At 32.9% G+C, this 19,695-nt stretch overlaps 2 long non-coding RNA genes across 4 annotated transcripts; one reads left to right on the top strand and one right to left on the bottom strand.

The window, feature by feature from the left end:
* Positions 1-1,435: 1,435 nt before the first annotated feature.
* Positions 1,436-19,256, top strand: LOC107024655. Of its 3 annotated transcripts, none has more exons than XR_003579226.1 (5): positions 1,436-1,618; positions 1,766-1,820; positions 4,007-4,091; positions 4,798-4,919; positions 19,021-19,256. It is a non-coding gene; the product is annotated as an uncharacterized LOC107024655 (long non-coding RNA). The 3 variants fall into 3 exon arrangements; XR_001457377.2 differs by having other exon boundaries at positions 19,007-19,256; XR_003579227.1 differs by lacking the exon at positions 1,766-1,820 and having other exon boundaries at positions 19,007-19,256.
* Positions 4,471-6,233, bottom strand: LOC107024656. Its single transcript, XR_001457378.2, has 2 exons — positions 5,941-6,233; positions 4,471-5,489 (listed from the first exon to the last, which is right to left on the bottom strand). It is a non-coding gene; the product is annotated as an uncharacterized LOC107024656 (long non-coding RNA).
* Positions 19,257-19,695: the final 439 nt, after the last annotated feature.

Below are 19,695 nucleotides of genomic sequence, written 5' to 3'. Positions count from 1 at the left end.
CTTATTATTTTCTCGATAATTTTTTTTAAGTGGGTGCTATGGACTTCCCAAACTTAAGAAAAATTGCTAGAAATGAATTTTTGAACTAAATTCTTTTCACTAAACAATTTTTTATTTAAAGAGAAGCTAAAAACTTGGAACAACCACTTAGCTTTGACCGTTTTGATATACTAGTGGATTTAGTCGCGCGGTCACAAAATTTTTATTTTTATAAAATAATAGTTTTCAAATATTTCAATCATAAGTTAGTATTCAAGAGATCAATTTTTATATTAAAAAGTTTTTGAGAAAAGATGGTCTAAGCATACAAAATTATCGACTCTTTGATTTTAAAAAGAATTTATGGTTATTTACCGACTTCTGTAGTTGCCGAACATGAAAGTTCACGTCACTCCTGAATTAATATTGGAATGATCAGTGTTTTAAAAGGCGGGATGTGAAGCGAGACGTTTTATACCGTAAGGGGCGAGGCATAAGCTCCGAGACACGGGGCGTAAGTCCTATGGATCTACGGGGCGTAGTCTCATGTATATTCAATTTTATAGTTATATTACTAATTAAATTCCTTTCAATGATTTCACAACTAATTCTTTATGAAAAAACCTATAATATATAGAAATTATATTATGATTAATAGTATTGATAGTCTATAATAACGAAAAAAAGTAATATAATTACTATTTGAGAAATATTATTACACCAATAATAATAAAACATGACTATACAAGTATAACTAATCTAATATCTTAACTTTTTTAATAATAAAAGAATCATTATTTCTAAAAAAATATGAATATCATGCTGTAGTTAAATAAAATATGATAAATTTTGATACATATGACAAAATCAAAAAACGAATGATAAGTGGAAAAGTAAAATTCTGCTATATATTTTTAAGAGAAATGTTACGTAATATATAATTACATTCATAGTGTTACCAAATAGTAGATATGTGATACTACATTTGTTGTTTGAGTTACTCTCAATCTTGTTATCTTTATAGATTAAAAAGTTACGTATCATTCATTTATTCAAGAGTTATGAGGGTCAACAATGTTACTTAAAGATTTTAACACATCATTTTTGTTATATCTGTTAGGCGAGTTTCAAGCGTTGGGTGTTGGACGTTGGACATGCTTAGGGCGTAAGTCTTGTAAAACAAAATCCCACATTTGAGTCTCAAGGCGTTTTGCTAGAGCCCCGTCCTAGGGCGAGTACAAGTATTAAATACTTTTAAAAAATTAAAATTAAATTAAATTTGGTTGATATGAGATGGAATCGGATAAAACCCAGCCCAATTGAAAACCTGAGCCCCAACCCGGTAACCAACTTGGACCACGAAACAACCGGGTCAATATTTCGTGAACGGACCCGACCCTTTTTAACACCAATACAATTCATCTTCCCTCCCATTATTTCACTTCTCTATAAAAATCCCGCCAATTCAAATTGACGATCGTTTTCTCTATCGCTCTCTTCTCTCTGTTTGGGTATTTCAAAATCCATAATCGCCATAGCTTCTGTAAGTTCAGCTCAAAAATCTGTAATCAACATTCAGAAATTTTCATTCGATTCGTCATTCATCATATCAGTAGCTAAGATATGTCAAAAATTTGAGGTAAGAAACTGAAAATCCCTTCGCTATTCATGATTTTCGTATTCTCCTGTTGAATATCATGTAAATTTATGTGCTCATCCGTAATATGATATTACTACTCTTAAAAGAGAGACTTATGTATTGAAAAAATTGTTTCGATTGTTGTAGATCTCACGCGGATTGAAATTAACCGTGAGAGTTCTGTTAGTTCTCTCAATAGAAGGTAATTCAATATTGTATTGAAAGTGTGAGTTCTATTAGCTCTAGATGATCAGTAAACTGATTTTGTTTGGAAGTTTGTATATTTTCTATTGAATATCATGTGAGTTTTTGTACTTCTTTGGATATCGATTATATGTATTTGAATTAAGTAAGTTGATTTGATTATTGTGGATCTTATGCGGATTGAGCAAATTACTGTGGATGTTAGGTAAGAAGTATTGTATTAACAGTGAGAGTTCGAAGATCTGTCATCTGATTGTAAAATTGATTCTATTTTTTAAACTGATTTTGTTTGGGATTTCGTATGTTCTCCTGTTGAATGTCAGGTGAATTATGTCGCTTCGTTGATTTGTGAACTTTGATAGTCAAATAAGTGTTCACTGTTTTATTTAGAAGAATTTTGTCAATGTCAATGGAGAAACAATATTCCTGCAAATGAGCTTGTTCTGTTAGAGAGTTGTCACGTGATGTACAACAACTCGAAAAGTATACACAGCTCGTAGGCTCCAAAGATTTGCCATCACCTGCTTAAGCTAAATGTCTTAGTGTTGTCCTTGTAGGATTGTGTTTGGATGCCAATTTCATGATGGTATATTATAGTAGAAGTTTATTAAACTAGTATGAGGTGGCTAGGACTCCATGTATGAAAGCATAAATAGTCTTTCCACTTGTACCGCAAGAATGAATCATTAGTAAAACATGAGTTTGCTTTTTCACCGTTTGTTGCATATTTCTTCATGTTCATTTACTCAAGGTTTTGGATCTATACTAGTATTCCCTGAATATTAGTAAAACACTTGGGGTACTTTGTATTATTACACTTTATTGCAAGTGTAAAAAAATAAAATGTGACTATTTTGGAGAGTGGTAAGCTTGTCCCCTTATTCACTTCTTTATTATGACCAGTTGTTTCCTTTGCTTCGATTTTTTATGCCTTTTTTTTGAGTCGAGAGTCTTTCAGAAACCACCTCTCTAACCTCACAGGGTAGGGGTAAAGTTTGTGTACACACCACCCTCTCCATATTCCATTTGTGGGATTACATTGGGTTTGTTGTTGTTATTGCTTTGGTACTATAAAGGATAATAACTCAGCATCTTGGATGACTTAGCTTTTATTGTTTAAAACGACATCTTTGGAGCTATTAAACATGTTAGTATTCTGTCATTGTTACAGCTTTTAATTTAAATAATGAAATTAGCCTAAGATGGAATAGTCTGATATGTTTATGCCTGGTTACTATGTTTTGTCATGTATTATGTTCCCTTTTAATGAGCTATTTAAATGCTATGTTATGACCAATGTATTCAATGAGAGGCAAGAAGTTCTGTTGGAGTGAAGGACCTTGTTAGTTGCCATTAAAATCAAATTAATTGGGCAGAAATTCTAAGTTCAGGCAGTTATAGAGGAGCTCAACTCTTTTCAGAATTTCCAGCACTGTACTCAACATATATTAGCGGCTTATAACCTTTATTCCTCCTCGTTATTTACTGTGCTTCAGTTATCTCATTGGCTGGTTATTGTTATTGCCCCTCTTTTGAATGTGACAATTTGTTTTCCCTATTACTTTCTATGTCCTCTTTACTTTGGTATTTTTTCGTTACTAAGCCGAGCACTACCTCCTCGAGGTAGGGGTAAGGTCTACATACACTCTACCACCGCAGACCCCACTTATCGGAGTACATTGGTTTTTTTTTTTTTTGTTGTTGTATCAAAGTTCTGGGGCTGTGTTACTATTACCTGTATATTAATTCTGATCTAATATACTTGGTCGTTCTTATTTTGTTCACTTCTCTTGATAAGAGTAATTGACAGTAGCAAATTGCAGCAGCTGAATTTTAGTACTTGTGTACTGATTTATGTTTCAAACCTGTTTTTTCTTCCTTCCTAGTTAAGTTGAGTTGAATTCTTATTTTTTTTAAATACTTGTTGTTGTGTTTACAGTTAATCTGTTGATTATATAAATATTTCATCTCCTTGAACTTGTATTGTCATGTATAGTCAGATTTAGTACTCTCTAAAACTTTCAGCCCTTCGTTTTAGAATTATCATGGATGAGATAAGTCATGTGTAAATATGCTCCTACCACATCATGTTGGCCTCAAAACAATGCAATATGTTTAACTTTTTCCTTCTTAAACTTAAGCTTTATAACGAAATTATGTTATCTATGTGCTGTTATTTACTAGGTTCCTGATGCCAATAGTGGCAATGAACAAGCAACACAAGTGCCCCGAATGCTATTAGTGACAGCAAATTCTTTCTTCTCGCAAGGTACATATCTTTTACCATACAAAAAATCTTTCTGTCCAAGTTGGACAAAATCTATTAATTCTAACCTGAAGATGAAGAGAATCTTGAGATCTTGAAAAGCATAGAACTTCCACCAGCTAGAAGTAAAGAGACTCCAAAATGAAGATCTTACAACTGATACATTGGTGTATACAACATGACTGAAATGTGTGCCAGGACATTACAAAAAGAAAGAAAGATCCCATTTTTCATTTTCGGTAGTCAAATTCTTTTGGTATGAGTTCAGTTGGATACATAATTAACAATATTTTTCTACAACGTTGTCATGGTTTACAGAACATCTACAATTCATCTTATCAATTGTAACTAAGATATATGCATATATATAAAAGAACAAATCTTGAAGCAAGGGAAGAACACTTACTTTTCATTGAAGAGAGCATCAAAAGAAAACAAATCAATTGTTATAGGGAGAAAGGTCAGAGGAGTAGTAAGAACAGGAATTGGTGCAACAAGAAGATGTGTTAATTCATATGCTTTTCTAGAGGAGTAAGGAGGATCAAGCATGAAAAAGTCTCTTTTTCTAGCACCACATCTATTAATTTGTCGATTGCTTCCCTGTTGTTCCTTATGTGGTTCTTTGCAAGTTCATACATTTTCTATGTATGTGCCTTTAAGATACATCCATTTCTTCTGCTAGTTTCTTTGACATTTGATTCCTTGCCAGCATTCTCTGCACCACATTGCCACTTTATGCTGCTGGATCCGTTAAATGCCCATGGTCCAATCTCAGAATCCCAGACATTGTCACCATTTGCTCGGGACATGAACATTGACAAATCAAAACCCGTGAGTCTTCGACTACGTTGTTCTGTTTTAATTGATGCAAGAAGGTTTGTTAAGTAAATACCTGTTGCTATTCAAATTATTTGTTGCAAATTTCCTGCTACACCAGTAGTTATTTCTGGTTACAAGTAGCATCCAATGCTTGTGAAAATGTGTTGCAATATATATATATATAGTACTGATTCAAATTCGTGTCGAGTAGGCTCACTATGAGGGGTAAAATGCTCCATACAGAAAATATTTTCATTGTCAGGGGCTCAGGGCGCTCAAACATGAGACATAGGATTAAGAGTGGAGGGATCACAACCATCACTCCACGAGCTCAAAAAGTTAGTATTGACAAACCAAATAGGAATTGGACGATTTCTTGTCAAATCAAAATCGAATTTGTGCTTTGAGCCATCCCAAGTCCAATAAAGATAGTCCAAATGGGAGGAAGTATGTTCATGATCTACACCACTAATGGATGTGGTGCAGGCGGATGAGGCTACTTTTCTCTTAATTAGAATTCTCAAGTTCGAGCTTGGGGTATGAAAAATCCTTTGGTAGGGAGAACTCACCTTAAATGGGGACCTACATGGAGCAAATATAAATTAGTGGGGCTTTAATGCAGATACCAAACACAGGGTGAAAAACAAAAAAAGAAGTAAATGTTCATGATCTATGAAGCTTCCAATTTCTTGTTAATTTGATTAAGATTAATGCTTTGTGCTACATAATCCAATTCCAAAAAAGATAGTCCAATTTTAAGTACAAAATAGGAAAATCAATAGTGAGATTCTCCTCACTTTTATTCTTCATCAACTAGCTTTCTCTGAGACCCAAAAATCTGGATTATTGTGTAGGGAATTTAAACTCTTAGGAAGAAAGGAGGATTACTTGGCACTCTAAACTATAAAGTCTATATTTTGGGACATCCATGTTGTTTTCTGAAGCAAAATAGCATGATATATAACAAATGAGAAAACATGTAGTAATACACAATGAAAATTAAGAAACTATGTAATTACTAAATATCCTTTACCTCTTACACGTAAAATGCGACAACACTCCTATTTTGAGCGAATAAGTGGAAACTTATTGCAAGGTTAACCCATTTGATGGAACTCGCAATCCAATGCCAGTCATGAGTTTTTTCTTTCTTTTTTAAAAAGAAACTGGGGTAGGGGAAGGGGAAATAGCTGAGGGGATTGTAAGCCGGGAGAATTAAACCTAATCAACAAGATGAATAACCAGATAACCAATCAACTGAGTTGTCTTATTAGTTTACTCTTTAATTGTCATATGACTGTGAAGTGTGGACAATCATTAAACACACTCTACTACTAAGCTGTTAATGTAAATAAATGTGTTATAAAACAAAACATTATCCATTTAACTTATAGAAATGGCATTAGCCAACTTTAGACTCGAAGTTAGTACTAGCAGCAGGTTTAGTCTAAAATTTGCCAAAATTGACTAAACATTAAATATTTTTTAAGAACTGAATATGGCCATTTGAACAAAGGTACTACAAGTGGTTACCTACACAATTTTTGGTTAGGATATTATCAATTTCAAGATCTATATTTAAAGCATAGCCAAAATTTATAAAATCTTACAAGTTTAACAGCTTCGAGATTAACTTTAAAAACTAGACATAAATGTTTGGAGTTTTAAAACTACTTCACATGTATGCATTTGATGTTTCACATGTTGGAAAATAGCATACACAGCGGAAGCATTCCAGAATCATACATCTTGCATGAATATAAATAACAATCACAAATAGTTATCACATACAAAGTATGCTGAAAATTAACTCAGGATTACCTCTTGAAGCGTGTGCAGATATCTTGAAGTAAATCCAACTCCAGTTCTATAGTCTTCTACAGTGATCCCAATCAATAATTGAACTCTCTCAATACTTGGGTGGGCAAGTATTGTATAGAATTCTCTCATCAAATCTAGGTTAGAAAAATCCCTATTTATAGAGATGTCTTCCTAGTCCAAAGAGGAGAGGAAAAACCAATTCTTTTTCTTTTAGGAGAACTTGAAAACACACGTTTTCCTCCAAAGAAAAAGAACGCTACTTTTCCATCTTCTACTAGAAAATAGGATTCTGAGTTCTAGTTAAATTGGGCACTGGAGGGACCACAGAATTTATTACTGAGGCTTCCTATTATGGAAATAATTCTAAATAATTAATTTAAATTATTCTTACCATAATAAATTACAAATCATTCCACTAAAAATTCGTAATTGAACTCCTCTATTTATTTCGAAATTCACCACTAAACACTTATTTGATTCCCCATGTTAAGATTACCGATACTAATCAATAAATTAAATTACTGACGAATTTAATTCAATGATTAAATTCTTTTAGAGCAATACTTAACTTATTTCATGTGCCAGATTCATAAATCTACCGGCCGGGTTTACACATGAAAACTTACAAGCTTCTCATAAAAGGTGTATCATCAATCTCTATACTGAGACATGGATTCCATCAACTAACTAATTATTTCACCAATATATATTATTATCATCCAATCTACCAGGCATATTGACCCATCTCAGAATCTCACCTTTTAATAAATCAAAATGATAAATAATATATACAGATCATAATCGTTATATCAAGATTAAGAATATAAGTACATTTAATAGTTTAGAGAATATGTTTTTATCAGTCAGTCTAAAACAACTATCTCTGCTTGGTCCCGTTCAATACATACCAAATGCACTAGCACGAGAAGTTAGAACTATGCCATTCTCATAATCAAGATAAATTACATTTAATCTCGTGCTACAATCTTTCTGATGATTTTGTCCAAATTTCCATCTATGATTGTGAACTATAAATTTTAACTTATAAGAACTGATGATTTAATCTTCTGTGTATAAGCTTAAACTCTATACACCAAATCATCTACTATATAAGTTAAGGACACATATATGACAATTGATCTATTTAATGTAACACTTTATTGAATTGAATAAATAAATAAACAATTGTTCAATATTAATACTATATCAAAACGCATGGTTAATAGTATATCCTAACAATCTCCCACTTAGACTCATAACCATGCACCTACAACTCTAACACCCATTCCTCTTTTTGTACACACAAGACTCATCAAGACATTGCCCAAAACCAAAAGACTTGACTGCAGTGTCGAAGCAAGTGTTCCATGCCCTAGAAGCTTGCTTTAATCCATAAATAGATCTTTTAAGCTTGCACAACATGTGTTCTTTTCCTTTTTCTATGAAACCATCTGGTTGTCGCATAAATATGCTTTCATCAAGACTTCCATTAAGGAAAGCTGTCTTGACATCCATTTGCCAAATCTCATAATCATAATGAGCAGCAATGGATAAGAGAATTCTAATAGACTTAAGCATGACTACTGGCGAAAAAGTTTCCTCATAGTCGATCCCTTCTTTCTGAGTAAACCCTTTTGCAACAAGTCTAGCTTTGTAAGTTTGCACTTGTCCATCTACTCCTCTCTTTTTCTTATATATCCACTTGCATCCAATGGGTTTGACTCCATCTACAGGTGGTTCTACAAGATCCCAGACTTTGTTAGAGTACATAGACTCCATTTCTGATTTCATAGCAACAATCCATTTTTCTGCATCTTTATCTTGTAGTGCTTCGTCGTAATTCACAGGTTCGGTATTTGACTCTTCAGGGATTCTGTCAAAAGACTCTCCCAAGAGTGCATACCGAAGTGGTTTTCTTATCACTCTCCCACTACGACGAGACACTACAGTTGCAGGGGTAGGTTCAGAGAGATTTGCATTATTATGATCTTGTGGTGGAACCACATCATTTTTAGGATCTTGAGTTTCCATGTTATCTTCAGTATCTTGCGGTGCAGAGATATCAACAACTTCTTCCTCTAATGCAATCTGCTCACTATTACTCCCACTACCTTGATGCAATGAATTTTCAAGATCTTGTACTTGCAGAATTTTATGTTTGTTAACATCTCTCCCACTATTATAATGCAATGGTATGTTAACTCTAACATGTGGGGTTTGAATTTGGTTTTCATTATTTTCAGTAGATTGATTTGTTTTCTCTTTGCTCAATTCCTGTAAAACTAGTTTACTTCTAGGAATATGGTTTGTTAAAAAATCCGTTTCCAGAAACTTGGCATTGGTAGACACAATGACCTTCTTTTCTTTAGGATTATAAAACATACCACCTTTCGTTCCTTTAGGGTATCCAATAAAAACACATACTTCTGTTTTAGGTTCCAATTTTTCTGCCTTCCCTTTTAATACATGTGCTGGACATCCCCAAACCCGAATATGTCTCAAACTAGGTTTGTGCCCAGTCCACAGTTCAATGGGTGTCAAAGGAACAGATTTAGAAGGAACTAAGTTCAGAATGTAATTTGCAGTTTCTATGGCATATCCCCAAAACGAATGCGGCAAATCAGAGTAACTCATCATTGATCTAACCATTTCTAAAAGAGTTCTGTTTCTTCTTTCTGCTACACCATTTTGTTGTGGCGTTCTAGGTGCAGACATTTGAGATGTAATTCCTTGTTCTGATAAGTAACTAATAAAATCATTAGAGAGGTATTCGCCACCACGATCAGATCGCAATGACTTGATATATATTCCATGTCGTTTCTCTGTTTCAGCCTTAAACTCTTTGAATTTGTCAAAGCATTCAGACTTACGGCGCAACAAATATATATATCCATATTTTGAGTAGTCATCAATGAAGGTCACGAAGTACTCATACCCACCTCTTGCTTGAATGTTCATTGGGCCACACAAATCAGAATGAATTAACTCTAGTTTATCATTGACTCTATTTCCTTTTGAGGGAAAAGGTCTCTTAGTCATTTTTCCTTCTAAACAAGATTCACATGTTGGTAGTGCCTCCACTTTTAATGAACCTAAAGGTCCATCTCGAACCAACCTTGAAATCCTATCTAGATTTATATGACATAGACGCAAGTGCCATAGATAAGTCTCATTAAAATCAGAAGAACGTTTTCTTTTACTTGAAAGGTTAACATTATTCAATTCTACGATTTGTTGCAGTTCTGGAGAGACATTAATAATAAAAAGACCATCAATCAATGTACCAGTAGAGACAAGATGTTTATTATAACTAATAACACAACCGTTATCAGAAAAACTAACATCATAACCATCTCTCAAAACTTTAGAAACTGAAATCAAATTTCTTCTAACAGCAGGTGCATATAGAACGTCTTTTAAAATTAAAACTCTACCACTATCAAACGAAAAAATAATATTTCCTAATGCTAAAACTGGAGCTGCAGAGCCATCTGCTTGAAAAACGCTAACTTCACCTCTAATCAGCTTGCGCGTTTCTTGAAACCCCTGCATAGTAGTGCAGATATGATCAGTGGCTCCTGAATCTACACACCATGAAGTGGTAGAAACAGCCGCTAAAAATGTTTCAACGACAAGTGAAAGTGAGTTACCTGGTTTGTTTTTCTTCTTGGCTAAGAAATCTGGACAATGTGCCTTCCAATGACCTGACATCTTGCAATGAAAACACTTACCCTTAGGCTTTTTCACTCCCCCAGTTGGAGGTGCAGTTGCCTTAGCTTTGTGAGACTTTTTCTTCTTCTGTCCACCTTGCGGTTTAGAAGTAGAACCTTTCTCAACATTAAGTGCCATTGATGGTGCATGTTTTTTGACAAGGGTCTCTGCCGCCTGTAGCTCATTCAACAATTGTGCCAAAGATAGACTCATCTTATTCATATTATAATTTAGGCAAAATTGTTGAAAACTATCAGGCAGAGACTGCAATATCATCTCAACTTGGGAGTCATTGTCAATTTCAGCCCCCAAAACCTCTAGTTCATTCAGAAGACCTATCATCTTCAGAACATGGTCTCTTACAGGGGTGCCCTCAACCATCTTAGTGTTCATGAGAGTTCTCATGGCAGTCTGCTTAGCTGATCGACCCTGGTCTCCAAACATTTGTTTGAGATTCTCCAGAATTTCAAAAGCAGACAACATAGCTTGATGTTGATGTTGCAAAACATTTGACATTGAAGCCATAATGTAACATCGCGCCATCTCATCAGCTTTGCGCCATTTCTGATAAGGTAGCTTATCCTCATCACTAGACTGATCATTTGGTTTCAATGGACATTCCTCATGAAGCACAAACTTATATTCTTCAGCAGTTAACACAATGTCAAGATTTCTCCTCCAGTCAACATAGTTAGAACCCTCTAGTTTGTTTTGACCCAAAATAGTACTAATGGGATTAAAAGGAGACATGTTGAATCTGAGATTAAAGAAATAGTTACAATAGATCAATAACATAGTCATATAACATTGAATATTTACATTCAAACTCATGATATACATATACATTCATGCATCTTAAATAGCCAATCGTTGGGATTGGAGAACTATTCATACAATATACATATATAATGACCGATTATTCACTTTATAAACTTATACAGACCTAACTCAGTTGGAGAGTCTACTGTTACTTTAAGTCAAGTGAAAATCCTCTAGTTGCATTGATCCAATCATATATTACTCAGTTTAGGAGAGTTAATACAAATTGTCAAACTAGCGATTAAATACGTAATGACTTGTATTAAATTCATCCGATGGGGAGGAAGGTCTAAGCCAACACATAAACTTAATACTTCATTAATATTTAATCTTGGTAAAAAATTTACTCATCACCATTTATTTTCTTCCAAATTCATACAAAAAAATTTCCAGAAAGAAAATATACGCACACCAAATCTTCGTACATTCCATGTACCATCTCATATATATTCAATAATACACCTTTTGATTAAAAAAAATTATGGCTGCCTATAATGTGAACAAGAAAACTACAGCCATACTATTTTGTTTTAGTCGTACAAAATCAAAAGTTTCTCTCTATATTAAAACATGTGAGCCAAAAAAAAATTAACTTTTTTTTTATTATATCAAAAACAGCCACATAATCGAGACATAAATCACACATGCAATCATGTATTGCTGCCATGGCGTGGTATGCTTCTCTTTGGCCTTGCCATAACACAAATCTGATATATACAATTGCACATAAGTGCTGCCACAAGACAACAAAAAAAAATTGATCGGTGCAGCTATCAAAATTTCTCTTGAAATTATCCATCGAAGAACACCGTGCATGACAATATGAAAATATTATCAAATCTTACAAATCAATTTTCATAAGTAACTATTACCGTATGCATTTAACAAAAACAAATCAAATCAAGTTTTTATCCGTTCTGTCCTTTTCGTGATAAAACAAAATTCACAATCACGAATCATACATATAATTTCACATATGCATATTTTAGGTTATGTATAAAGATGCAAGTATGGCTCTGATACCAATTGTTGGAAAATAGCATACACAGCGGAAGCATTCCAGAATCATACATCTTGCATGAATATAAATAACAATCACAAATAGTTATCACATACAAAGTATGCTGAAAATTAACTCAGGATTACCTCTTGAAGCGTGTGCAGATATCTTGAAGTAAATCCAACTCCAGTTCTATAGTCTTCTACAGTGATCCCAATCAACAATTGAACTCTCTCAATACTTGGGTGGGCAAGTATTGTATAGAATTCTCTCATCAAATCTAGGTTAGAAAAATCCCTATTTATAGAGATGTCTTCCTAGTCCAAAGAGGAGAGGAAAAACCAATTCTTTTTCTTTTAGGAGATGTCTTCCTAGTCCAAAGAGGAGAGGAAAAACCAATTCTTTTCCTTTTAGGAGATGTCTTCCTAGTCCAAAGAGGAGAGGAAAAACCAATTCTTTTTCTTTTAGGAGAACTTGAAAACACACGTTTTCCTCCAAAGAAAAAGAACGCTACTTTTCCATCTTCTACTAGAAAATAGGATTCTGAGTTCTAGTTAAATTGGGCACTGGAGGGACCACAGAATTTATTACTGAGGCTTCCTATTATGGAAATAATTCTAAATAATTAATTTAAATTATTCTTACCATAATAAATTACAAATCATTCCACTAAAAATTCGTAATTGAACTCCTCTATTTATTTCGAAATTCACCACTAAACACTTATTTGATTCCCCATGTTAAGATTACCGATACTAATCAATAAATTAAATTACTGACGAATTTAATTCAATGATTAAATTCTTTTAGAGCAATACTTAACTTATTTCATGTGCCAGATTCATAAATCTACCGGCCGGGTTTACACATGAAAACTTACAAGCTTCTCATAAAAGGTGTATCATCAATCTCTATACTGAGACATGGATTCCATCAACTAACTAATTATTTCACCAATATATATTATTATCATCCAATCTACCAGGCATATTGACCCATCTCAGAATCTCACCTTTTAATAAATCAAAATGATAAATAATATATACAGATCATAATCGTTATATCAAGATTAAGAATATAAGTACATTTAATAGTTTAGAGAATATGTTTTTATCAGTCAGTCTAAAACAACTATCTCTGCTTGGTCCCGTTCAATACATACCAAATGCACTAGCACGAGAAGTTAGAACTATGCCATTCTCATAATCAAGATAAATTACATTTAATCTCGTGCTACAATCTTTCTGATGATTTTGTCCAAATTTCCATCTATGATTGTGAACTATAAATTTTAACTTATAAGAACTGATGATTTAATCTTCTGTGTATAAGCTTAAACTCTATACACCAAATCATCTACTATATAAGTTAAGGACACATATATGACAATTGATCTATTTAATGTAACACTTTATTGAATTGAATAAATAAATAAACAATTGTTCAATATTAATACTATATCAAAACGCATGGTTAATAGTATATCCTAACAATCTCCCACTTAGACTCATAACCATGCACCTACAACTCTAACACCCATTCCTCTTTTTGTACACACAAGACTCATCAAGACATTGCCCAAAACCAAAAGACTTGACTGCAGTGTCGAAGCAAGTGTTCCATGCCCTAGAAGCTTGCTTTAATCCATAAATAGATCTTTTAAGCTTGCACAACATGTGTTCTTTTCCTTTTTCTATGAAACCATCTGGTTGTCGCATAAATATGCTTTCATCAAGACTTCCATTAAGGAAAGCTGTCTTGACATCCATTTGCCAAATCTCATAATCATAATGAGCAGCAATGGATAAGAGAATTCTAATAGACTTAAGCATGACTACTGGCGAAAAAGTTTCCTCATAGTCGATCCCTTCTTTCTGAGTAAACCCTTTTGCAACAAGTCTAGCTTTGTAAGTTTGCACTTGTCCATCTACTCCTCTCTTTTTCTTATATATCCACTTGCATCCAATGGGTTTGACTCCATCTACAGGTGGTTCTACAAGATCCCAGACTTTGTTAGAGTACATAGACTCCATTTCTGATTTCATAGCAACAATCCATTTTTCTGCATCTTTATCTTGTAGTGCTTCGTCGTAATTCACAGGTTCGGTATTTGACTCTTCAGGGATTCTGTCAAAAGACTCTCCCAAGAGTGCATACCGAAGTGGTTTTCTTATCACTCTCCCACTACGACGAGACACTACAGTTGCAGGGGTAGGTTCAGAGAGATTTGCATTATTATGATCTTGTGGTGGAACCACATCATTTTTAGGATCTTGAGTTTCCATGTTATCTTCAGTATCTTGCGGTGCAGAGATATCAACAACTTCTTCCTCTAATGCAATCTGCTCACTATTACTCCCACTACCTTGATGCAATGAATTTTCAAGATCTTGTACTTGCAGAATTTTATGTTTGTTAACATCTCTCCCACTATTATAATGCAATGGTATGTTAACTCTAACATGTGGGGTTTGAATTTGGTTTTCATTATTTTCAGTAGATTGATTTGTTTTCTCTTTGCTCAATTCCTGTAAAACTAGTTTACTTCTAGGAATATGGTTTGTTAAAAAATCCGTTTCCAGAAACTTGGCATTGGTAGACACAATGACCTTCTTTTCTTTAGGATTATAAAACATACCACCTTTCGTTCCTTTAGGGTATCCAATAAAAACACATACTTCTGTTTTAGGTTCCAATTTTTCTGCCTTCCCTTTTAATACATGTGCTGGACATCCCCAAACCCGAATATGTCTCAAACTAGGTTTGTGCCCAGTCCACAGTTCAATGGGTGTCAAAGGAACAGATTTAGAAGGAACTAAGTTCAGAATGTAATTTGCAGTTTCTATGGCATATCCCCAAAACGAATGCGGCAAATCAGAGTAACTCATCATTGATCTAACCATTTCTAAAAGAGTTCTGTTTCTTCTTTCTGCTACACCATTTTGTTGTGGCGTTCTAGGTGCAGACATTTGAGATGTAATTCCTTGTTCTGATAAGTAACTAATAAAATCATTAGAGAGGTATTCGCCACCACGATCAGATCGCAATGACTTGATATATATTCCATGTCGTTTCTCTGTTTCAGCCTTAAACTCTTTGAATTTGTCAAAGCATTCAGACTTACGGCGCAACAAATATATATATCCATATTTTGAGTAGTCATCAATGAAGGTCACGAAGTACTCATACCCACCTCTTGCTTGAATGTTCATTGGGCCACACAAATCAGAATGAATTAACTCTAGTTTATCATTGACTCTATTTCCTTTTGAGGGAAAAGGTCTCTTAGTCATTTTTCCTTCTAAACAAGATTCACATGTTGGTAGTGCCTCCACTTTTAATGAACCTAAAGGTCCATCTCGAACCAACCTTGAAATCCTATCTAGATTTATATGACATAGACGCAAGTGCCATAGATAAGTCTCATTAAAATCAGAAGAACGTTTTCTTTTACTTGAAAGGTTAACATTATTCAATTCTACGATTTGTTGCAGTTCTGGAGAGACATTAATAATAAAAAGACCATCAATCAATGTACCAGCAGAGACAAGATGTTTATTATAACTAATAACACAACCGTTATCAGAAAAACTAACATCATAACCATCTCTCAAAACTTTAGAAACTGAAATCAAATTTCTTCTAACAGCAGGTGCATATAGAACGTCTTTTAAAATTAAAACTCTACCACTATCAAACGAAAAAGTAATATTTCCTAATGCTAAAACTGGAGCTGCAGAGCCATCTGCTTGAAAAACGCTAACTTCACCTCTAATCAGCTTGCGCGTTTCTTGAAACCCCTGCATAGTAGTGCAGATATGATCAGTGGCTCCTGAATCTACACACCATGAAGTGGTAGAAACAGCCGCTAAAAATGTTTCAATACTCAAAGTGACTACTACACACTCAAAAGGAACAACACTCTTTTGGTTTCCGTCTTACTAAAATATCGCTCACACTCTATTTTTCTTCACAGACTATTTTCTTGTATAGTCTATGGAATACCTCACTTTGCTCTCAAAATGATTTTTCTCTCTAACTTGGTGTGTTCTACAAATGAGCAAGAATGCTCTATTTATAGAAGGATAAAACCATGCTTATGTCACTAATGACATAGGTAAATATAGCAAAGTCAAAAATGGTTGCAAATCTTACCAATTTGCCAACTACCAAATCTTTTCTTTTCAACTCCAATTACTTTTCTTTTTAACAATTGCTTGTACCAATTGAATAGCTAGAGTTGACTAAAACAATGGGATGGATTCAACAATTATATGGTTCAAATTGAAAATACTAAGACCTAACCAGCACCTCAAGGCTTACCTAGAAACTAAGTCCATTTGATTGATAAGTTATGAGAGTGTAACCTGACTCCTCCTAGGTAACTCTGATGCTCATGAGTCATGACACATGTCTAGACTGATGAGGTCATTGGCCTATCAATCATTGATATGGTACAATTTTTGCAAACCCCAAAGTCATTGATTTGATAAATAGAGAGCAATATGAAATTAAGCTCATTGGTCTACAACAAGACCTATGAAATTAAGCTCATGGATCTACCTCAAGATTCTAGTGGATGTTGCATTAATATGCTATTGACCTATTCATAAGTAGTGCAATTGGAGATTGGGTTAGTAAGATAAAAATTGATAAAGACTTGTCATTTAATTGAAATAATCAAGAAACATCACCTCACATTATTCTCTATGGGCTAAATGTAGTCGAGAAATTGATATTGCTTATGCCATAACTTTAATTAATGATGAACTTTGATTGGTATCACACATAGCATACATTCAAAAAATAACTTGGTTTCATTTAAACACCATATAGTGTTATTTTTTAATATTCTTTCTGCCTAATCCAATAATTGATAGTATTTGTGGATATTGTTTGAGTGGGAATTCACTTGATGCTATGAATGTTTTGGTTAATGCACTTATTTCAATCTAGATCAATATTTGATACATAGAGATCGTTAAGATTATCAGTTATTTTAAAAAATTTAATGAATATTAAATTGTAAATATCCATAATTTTCAATATTTCATGAGTTTAGTGGTAAGAACTCAAAATTGAACCTATAAAGTTTAAATTTTGGATTGATTTCTCTCTTATGTCATGAAATAGAGCTAATTTATATTTGATAAACTAGCAATTCCTATTAAGAATCCTGAATCTATTTCTCACTAGAAAGCATCAAATTTTCTTCCAATTTCATTATTTGAAGTGCTTGATAGATAAAGTCCTAATGCCATGTATATGCTAATAAAATTTTTAGTTGTCTTCCATCCATTAAATATGAAATGAATATACAAACCATTATGCCACATAATTAAGATCAAGATCATTTCTTGTTTTGCACAAAAGTTCAGTCACATCATACTTTCAATTGTTCATAAGTAGTAATCTGTTGGAGTTTGTGCTAATAACATAAAATTGATGAAGACTTCTCATTAATTGAAATAAGCAAAATGACCTCATATTATTCTCTATATGGACTAAATGTAGTTGAGTGGTGGACTAGATATGGCTTATGCAATCATATAATTGGGATCATATATACTGTAGCGCACACTTCAAAAATAGTTTGGTTTCATTTGGACACCATAAAGTGTTCTACTTTATATTCTTTCTCCCTCATTTTGATTCATTGATAGTTTTGTAAAATAATGTTTGAATGGGACATACTCACTTAATTAATGCTATGAAAATGTTGGTTAAGTGCACTTACTTTAAATCAAGAACAATGTTCTATGTTAGAGGTCACTAATATTTGTTGGTGAGAATCACTATACAAATTTATCGAAGCCTATACTACTTAACAATAAAAAAAGTGAAAATTGTTGGTAAAAGTGGCTACATATGCAAGTTTATCGAAGTGTATATTAATTAACGATTATAAAAAAGGTCATACCCATGGCATAAAATAAGTTAATCATGTCTTCAGGCCAAAGGCTGATGGAGAGTATTATCAGATTTAGTTGAATCCAATATTTTAAGCACTAATTATCGATTAACATATGAAAAAAAATATTATAATTTTGAATGTGTCATGAATTTAACTATTGATAAAGAACTCAAATATTGAGTCCATATGGGTCGTCTGGTAGCTAGCAAAGAAGCCACTTATTCATAACCCGCATCCTGCATGTTTAAGTTATGAGGGAATTGTATAATCTTTTTTAAGGTAAAAGATGAATTACTATTATCCACATAATTATATTTAAACTCTGAATATGCCTCTGTTATGAAATAGAACTAATTGTATTTGATAAATTAGCAATTCCCAATTTGAATCCTGAATCGAATTCTCACTTGAAAGCATCAAATCTTCTTCCAATCTCATACATTAATAAATGAAGTCCAAATGACATGCATGTATGCAAAAGATAACTCTATTTGTATTTTTTTTATCCCATCTATTGAATTGTACTAAGAGATAATTATCCATACATTTACCACGTAAAGATCAACATTACTTTTTTCTTTTGCACTAATGTTTAATCATAAGTTTATAAAGTAAATTGATTCATGCACTTTGTGAAATGAATAATTTGATCAAGATATTAAATGGACATGTTTGTCATAGCATTTAGCAGTTCTATGTCATGTCATACCTTAAATAGAGTTTTTTTTTGTTTCTTTTAATATATAGAATAACTTTAAAATGTTCCATTAAGGAGTTAAAAAAAATGTAAAGAATAATGGGTTTAATTATTCCCTAACTTTTAAGGAAAAAAAGTTTTTGGGTGTTAGGTATTTGCTTTGCTGAGGATAAATATGAAGAACAAGAGCATAATTTTGAAACCTTAAAAGGCAAGCATGGATGTGATTAAAGCAAAAGGCAAGATTAGACAATTATAGAAAAAAGAAGAGTAAAAATGAATGAGCATTTTTATCAATATAATGTGGTATGCCTATTATAAAATTTGGCGAATTCATACTTATTGAGAATTTTAATTTGATTTATGATTTCAAAAATTAATATTTATTTAACATGTTAATAATTTTTCATATATATTTATACTTTGTATTGAAAATATTGAGTTAAAGTTGATTTGTAGTGTTTACATGATATATCTAGAACTCCCAAGGGGATTAATCATTTATGACCTTTTTATTATTAAATTAAAAGAAATGAGGTTGATAACTTTTAGTTTAAAAAAGAGAGTTGAATAACCGTTTGAAAAATTAACTCAAATTTTTGAACCTTAAATATGTCATTAGTTATCATGTCGCTCAAAATGATAGCTATAACAAAATCTATTTAGAATATGACATTCATATATAATGTGATAATAAAAAATTTATATCGTTAGTTCAAATTTACCTATGGAAAAAATAAATAACCTATCTTATTCTCGATGTTATAAAACACATATTTTATAAAAAAAACAAGCAAATATCTTTTAAATAATAATATTGATAATA

Source organism: Solanum pennellii, chromosome 7 (assembly GCF_001406875.1).
Source record: "Solanum pennellii chromosome 7, SPENNV200".
NCBI classification, from domain to species: Eukaryota; Viridiplantae; Streptophyta; class Magnoliopsida; order Solanales; family Solanaceae; genus Solanum; species Solanum pennellii.
Note: the sequence above shows the minus strand (reverse complement) of the source record. Positions and strands in the feature narration are given on the sequence as shown.